We start from the raw sequence: 7,990 nt of genomic DNA on the forward strand, positions 1-7,990 counted from the left end.
GTCCGCGTCCCGAGCGGCGACGAGGGCACAAGGGGGCTGCCTCGCGCGATTCCGGGGGCTCGGGGTCCAGCCTGGCCCTAGGGATCGAGGCTCGGCGTCGCGGCTGCAGCTCCCAGGCCGCGGGGACCGCGGCGTCCGGCAGAGGGATCACGACGTCCGCTCGAGCCGCGGGCCGCGCTACTTGCCGGCGGCTCCAGCGCGCGCGGACCCCGCCGGGCCCGACGGCAGCACTGCCATCTTGCGGCGGCGCGTTGCTCCAGTCCTGGTTCAGTTTCGGGCTCTTTGTACTCCGTATTCCAAAGAGTCCTGAATCTAAAGCAGTTGGGTCCTCTTTAGGAGACCGAGGTTTGCACGAGCAGCTGGGACAGACTGTTAGATTGCTAGCTCTTCATACTGTGAAATGCACGAAGAGACAGTATGGATTGATTTTGTTCGGTAGGTTCCCTGCGGTTTGGGGCAGGCGTTTCTGGTCAACTCCATTTATTAAATTGCTGCCTTTACTCAAACGTGGCCTCCTACTCACATCAGTGCTTGGCTTCGGTTTCTCCCTCACCAGGCTTCAGGGCCAAACACCTAATGCTCCACAAACTGCACGGGAGTTTCCGCGGGCAATTGCAGAGGTGACTTCTAGTTTTGTCCTGTGGATGTTTTATAGATTTATAACAAGAACAAGCATGTTGCTTTAGAATTCCTTGGAGAGGCCACATGATGTGGATGTTACACTATTGATTAATTTCCTATGAAGGTTAAGACCCAGGGACACGTACACGGTGGGCTCATGCATAAACAACAGAAAAACCTAGGACATATGTCTTGGTTCTTATTTTTTTAGGAACCCATAGAAACACTGTCAAACTCTCTCCAACCAGAGGATGTAAAATGAATATGCGGAGGAACCATTTTCTTATGAAAATGATTCAGTGAGATGAGTCGTCGATTCAGATGTCAGGTGCGGCTTGAGCTTGGAAGAGACGCTCGGCCACCATGTTTTAAATGAATTATGCAGAAGTCATAACTTTTAGATTTAAATTTTTTCTTCCTTTTTCCAGAAGGAGAGACAGAGGTCTATGACCGTAAACTATAGATTTGTTGTGACATCTTGGGGCAAATTAAAGGCTTTTTTAAAAATCATAAAACAATTTAAAGTTGAGGGAGTTGACAGTAGTTCATAGTCCTTTCTTAAACGTCTCTTTCCCAGCTCCAGTGTGGATTTATTCAAGATAAATGCCTGTTTGTCCATCATTTCTCACGTTAGGGATCTGTTCCAAGTCATTACTGGAGCCTTCTTGAGTCTTCGGTGTCCCGAGAACTGCCAAAACGGAGGCATCAAGTAAGAAGGCATTCAGCACCCTGGAAGCTTCCATCCCCCCCGTTTCTGGGGCTGCGCCAGCGCAGTTGAGGTGTTCCCACGAAGTCCCTGCCCTGTGGACTTTCTAAACCCTTCAGCCTCTTAGAAATTCAGGACGCTGAAAATGCTTAAAATATGCTCTAGTATTGTTGGGCACTGTCCGAATTAGAAAGCCCTTGGGTTTCGTCCTGCGAGGAGTCTCTCTGATGAGACCGTTTTGGGGGCTTCGTGTGGCACAAGATGTGAGACATGAACACGTCTCCTCCAAGTCTGAAGTCTGAAACCGTGCAAACGCTCTGTGTGCTGTGCTTTCAAAACTGTGAAAACAAAGTTTCAAGAGAGAGACTGGTGACTTCGGCGCCCTCTTTAGACCGTCGTTCGCAACGCACATTAGACATGTGAACCTGCCTTCGGGCGAATTTTACCTTCTTGGTGTATGTCGACCCGTTTTACCTCAGACAACATTAAGGTTACAAATACAGAGCCTTTTTTAATAAACCTTATTCAAATATATTAGTTTTGAAAAGACAAGACAGGGCTTAAAGTAACGAAAACACATGGTGTGTGACCTAGTGCTGTTCAATCCTATGTATTTTATTAAAACCTACTATGACTGGTAAAAATTTCCGTCTTCACTTCAGCCTCTGTAATTTATGAGGCCGAGCGCCTAAGGTCAGGAATAAGACAGGGATGTCCACGCTCACCATTATTATGTAACATAGGGCTGGAGGCTGGAGGTCCTAAGCCGCACTCATCAGACAATGAAAAGAACTAAAAGCCGTCTGAATCACTAAGGAAGACGTCAGACTTTCACTATTTGCCCATGACAGGATACTATAAATAAAAAACCTGAAAGACTACCCAAGAATTGCTACAATAGAAAAATGAATTCAGTAAAGTCACAGGACTCAAAATCAGTATACAGAAATCTGTTGTGTTTCTATATTCCCATAATGAAGAAAGAGAAATTAAGAAAAGAATCCCATTTACAAATTGCACCGAGAAGAATAAGATACCTGGGAATAAACCCATCGAAAGAGGTAAAAGGTAAAGGCAAAAGGGGTACATGACCTCTGAAAACCATAGAACACTGATGAAAGAAATTGAAGACAGCCCAAAGAAATGGAAAGGCATTCCATGCTCATGGATTAGAAGAACAAATATTGTTAAAATGCCAATACTGCCCAAAGTGATCTATACATTTAGTACAATCTCTATCAAAATACCAATAATATTTTTCACAGAACTGTAACAAACAGTTCTATAATCTTTATGGAACCACCCAAAAAGTCCTGAATAGGCAAAGCAATCTTGAAAGAGAAAAACATAACTGGAGTTCCACAAGTCCAGACTTCAAATTATATTACAAAACTGTAGTGACCAAAACAGTTTGGTACTGGCACAAAAATCACCACACAACTCAATGGAACAAAATAGTAAACCCAGAAATAAACTGACAATTATATGGTCAATTAATTTTCAAAAAAGGAACGACTACTTAATGAGGAAGTCTCTTCAACAAATTGTGCGGGGAAAACTGGACAGTAACACGCAACAGGATGAAACTGGACCACTTTCTTACACTACACACAAAAATACCGTCACAATGGATGAAAGACCTTATGTGAGATCTGAAACCATACAATTCCTAGGGGAGAACAGAGACAAGAATGTCTCTAACATCAGCAGCAGCAACATTTCTCTAGATATGTCTCCTGAGACAAGGGAAATAAAGGCAAAAAGATAAACAAAATTGACAAACCTTTAATGCAACTAAGAAAAAAGAGAAGATTCAAAATCAGAAATACAGTGGGAGAAATTCCAATAGACACTACAGAAATACATAGGATCATAAATGATTACTATGAGCAAGTATGTGCCAACAAATTTGATAACCTAGAAGAAATGGATTGAATATCTATAATCATACAATCTACCAATACTGAACCAGGAAAAAAATAGAAATTCTGAACAAACCAATAATGAGTAAAAATATTGAATCAATAATAAAAATTATTCCAACATAGAAGACTTCAGAACCAGATGACTTCACTGGTGAATTCAACCAAACATTGAAATAATTAACACCAATCTTTTTTTTACGTTTTATTTTTTAAATGTAATTTATTGTCAAATTAGCTAACATACAGTATATAGAGTGTGCTCTTGGTTTTGGGAGTAGAGTCCGGTGATTCATTGCTTACATACAACACTCAGTGCTCATCCCAACAAGTGCCCTCCATTGCCCATTATTTTCAAACTCTTCCACAAAATTGAAGAGGAGGGCATAGTTCCAAACTCATTCTGTGAATCCAGTAATAACTTGATACCAAAGCCAGATAAGAACACTACAAGAAAAGTACAGGCCAATATCCCTGATAAACATGAATGAAAAACTCTCAAGAAGATATTGGCAAACTGAACTCAAGAACTCATTAAAATGATTCAAAACATGACCAAACAGTATTTATCCCTGGGATGCAGGAATGGTTTAACATATGCAAATCAGTAAATGTGATACACCACATTAATAGAATGGACAATAACAGTGATACTATTGTTTCAATAGAAGGAGAGAAAGCATTTGACAAAATACATCATTTTATAATAATAACACTCAACAGACTGGGTATAGCAGGAAAATGCCTCAACATAATAACAGCCATATACAACAAACCAACAGCTAACACTATACCCAATGGAAAAAAATGTAAAGTTTTTCTTCTAAGATCAGGAATAAGCTAAAGGAATCAACTCTACCATATGTTCAACATAGTACTGGAAGTCCTAGCTAGAGCAATCAGGCAAGGCAAAGAAAAGGCATCCAAACTGGAAAGGAAGAAATAAAATGGCCATTTGCAGATGATATGATCTTATATCTTGAAAATCCCAGACTCAATTTGAAACCTGTTGTATATAATCCATGAGTTCCATAAGTTGAAAAATGTAAAATCTGGGGTGCCTGGGTGGCTCAGTTAAGCGTCCAGCTTCAGCTCGGGTCATGATCTCAGTTTGTGGGTTCAAGCCCAGCGTTAGACTGTGTTCTGACAGCTAGCTCAGAGCCTGGAGCCTGCTTCAGATTCTGTATCTCCCTCTCTCTCTGACCCTCCCCTGCTCGCACTGTCTCTGTCTCTCAAAAATCAATACACAGAAATCAGTTGCTTTTCTATACACTATAAAATATCCAAATAAAATAAAATAAAATTCTGCCACTTGCAATAGTATCAAAAACAATAAATACCTAAGAATAAATGTAACCAAGGAAGTGAAAGATCTGTACAATGAAAATGATCAGATTTGCTGAAAGAAATTAAAAAAGACACAAATGGAGGTAGAGACCATGTTCGTGGACTGGAAGAAGTAATATTGTTAAAATATCTATGACACTCAAAGCCAGTAATGCAATGCCTATCAAAATCACAGTGGCTTTTGGAAGTGACACAAAAATAAGTCAAATAGGTCAGTGGAACAGAAAAGAGAGCCCAGAAATAAACCCATGCTTATATGGTCAACTAATCTGTGACACAGGAGGCAAGAATATACATTGTGGAAAAGACAGTCTCTTTAACAAATAGTGTTCGAAAAACTGGTTAGCTGCATGCCAAAGAAGGAAACTGGACCACTTTCTCACACCACACACAAAAATAAACACAAAATGGATTAAAGATCTAAGTGTGAGACCTGAAACCATAAAACTCCTAGAAGAAAATATGGGCAGTAATTTCTTTGATGCTCACCATAGGAATATTTTCTAGGTATTTCTCCTGAGGCAAGGAAAACAAAAGCAAAAATAAACTATTGGGACTACATTAAAAAAAAAAAAAAGCTTTGTGCAGCAAAGGAAGCCATAAAGAGCAAAAATTCAACCTACTGAATGGGAGAAGATATTTGTAAATGATATATACAACAAGGGGTTAATATCCAAAATACATAGAAATTACATAACTCAACACCAAAAAATCCAAAAAATATGATTTAAAAATTGGCTGAAGGGCATTTCAGGCCTGTGACAAACAATGGACTGAGACCTTTCTTTGGATCAGTCAGACGTATAACTCAGATCGATTGGAACTGGCAGACTGCATGAAACCTACTCTCCAAAGGCCCGAGGACGGCTACCTCAAGAAAGAAGCCAAGGCACACAGGGTGGAGAGTCCCAAATACCATTGAGTAGGGAAATAAAACAACCAAAGGCGCAACAAGCGAAATTGAGAGACGACATTAAAAGAACACTTCCTGAATGGACAGGCCCTGGATAGTCAATTAGCCTCCTTGAATATAGCAATACTAACAGGTACAGAGTGCACCAAGAGGTTTTAAAACTGACAAGAGCCAGAAAGCTAGCCAAAATGATGAAACGAAAAAACTCTCTTCTAAAGGAATTCCAGGAAAATGTCACAGCCACAGAACTGCTCAAAACAGATATAAGCAACATAACTAAGAATTTAGAACAATTGTCATAAAATTAATTGCTGGGCTTGAAAAAAGCATGTAAGTCATCAGAGAAGCTATAGATACAAAGACTAGAGACCTTCAAAATAGCTGTGATGAGTTAAAAAAAAATGCTATTAATGAGGTGCATAATAAAATGGAGGCAGCCACTGCATGGATTGAAGAGGCAGAGAGGGAGAATAGGAAAATTAGAAGACACAGTTATAGAAAAAGAGGAAGCCGAAAAAAGAGAAATTTAACCAGGAGCACTAAAGGAGAATTTGAGAATTGACGGATACAATCAAACAGAACAATATCTGTATCATAGGAATTCATGAAGAGGAAGAAAGAGGAAAAATGTCCTGAAGGGGTGCTCAATCAAATTATACCTGGGGGGAGGAGCCAAGATGGCGGAGAGGAAGGGAGCTCTGTAAACTCCGTCTGCCCCATCAATCGAACTGAGAAGGACATTACTCTCATCTGCAAGAGCGGAAGGAGAAAATATGGACTCCAGAAGGAAGAGAACCTGAAGACACCTGAGTGAGTGAGTGCGAACTGGGGAGATTGGAAAACGGGCCAGCCCGAGACGGGCAGGGGAGGTGGGAGCCCCAGCCCAACGCGGGGGAAGCGTGCGGAGCCCGAGAGACAAAGGGAAGAGACAGAGAGACTGAACACGCTCATAGTACTGTCTCTGGGGAAGAGGTAAAGAACGCTTAACGGCACTTGGAGAGAAAAGCTTACTCCATAGATAACTGCTGGGTAGCCTAAATCCTGAACCCAGCTGGTGCAAAGGAAGGAAGAGGTTCCAGCCCTGCGCCATCTTGGCAAGAAGTCGGTGACAGCTGCAGTGGCAGTGTCAGGAGAGCTACTCACTTCGACCTCGGTTTTGGGAGTGGGAGCACGCACCTCATTTCCACGGCGCATCTCGCCCCTAGCATCGGCCATGCGAAACCTGAATCCCGGGTGCCAACAGGGAAAAAATAGCCCCCACCTCTGCACGATCCCAGCAGGGAGTTGGCGGCAGTGGAGACCTGGGTACACGCACAGGCTGCAGGAGCTCCCAGCTCAGTTCTAGCAGCTCCCAGCAGCCTCCTCCGGCAACAGCTGCGCACTCATTCCTCCCCTAACGCTAACGTGATCCCCGCAGGGGGTTGGGTCTGTGACAGTGCGCACGCACTCCACCTCCAGCTGCGCATCTCGCCTCAGGCAGAGGCAGCCGAAATCCCGGCCTGAGCCAAGAAAAACCGATTCCTCCCCGCAAGAAGTCAGCCACCAAAGCAAATACATCTCATCTGTGGTAGCATAAACGTGCATGGACTGGAACTTTGAACCAAGGCGGGCCTGGAAAATACAACTCGGCTCAACCGCGGCACAAGGAGATCGGACTCATTAGAGTGGCCTACAATTCGTAGATCAGCGGAGCTTGGAATACCGCCTATCTAATCTCTGCAGAGACCAAGGCAGAGCCTCTGAGAGCAGCCTCCGAGACCTACCACATCAACCACGCCTATCCAAGAGGTGGAGCTTTTTCTTGTTTGTTTTGTTTTTTCTTTTTTTAATAATTTCTTTTTTCATTTTTCTCTTTTCTCCTTTTTCTGTATGTATTTTTTATTATTATTCCTTTTTTTTTACTTAAATTTTTTAAAATTTTTACTCATTATAAATTATAAATATCTGTGCGCCAAATTTGGGAGCACCCAAATACATAAAACAATTAATCACAGAAAGAAACAATCTTATTGACAAAAATGTGCTAATAGCAGGGAACTTTAATACTCCACTGACAGCAATGGATAGATCAACCAGACAGAAACTCACTAAAGAAACAATGGACCTGAACGACACATTGGAACAGATGGAACTGATAGATATATTTAGAACTCTGCATCCTGAAGATAGGAAATTTACCTTCTTTTTGAGTACACATGGCACATTCTCCAAGATAGATCACACACTGGGGCATAAAGCAGCCCTCCATAAGTATAAACAAATAGAGATCATACCATGCACACTTTCAGATCACAATGCTATGAAACTTGAAATTAACCACAGGAAAAAGTCTGGAAAACCTCCAAAAATGTGGAGGTTAAAAACTACCCTACTAAAGAATGATTGCGTTAATCAGGCAATTAGAGAAGAAGTTAAAAATTTTTGGAAACCAACGAAAATGAAAATACAACAAACCAAAATCTCTGGGATGCAGCAAAGGCA

The sequence above is a fragment of the Suricata suricatta genome, chromosome 15, assembly GCF_006229205.1.
Source record: "Suricata suricatta isolate VVHF042 chromosome 15, meerkat_22Aug2017_6uvM2_HiC, whole genome shotgun sequence".
Lineage (NCBI taxonomy): Eukaryota > Metazoa > Chordata > Mammalia > Carnivora > Herpestidae > Suricata > Suricata suricatta.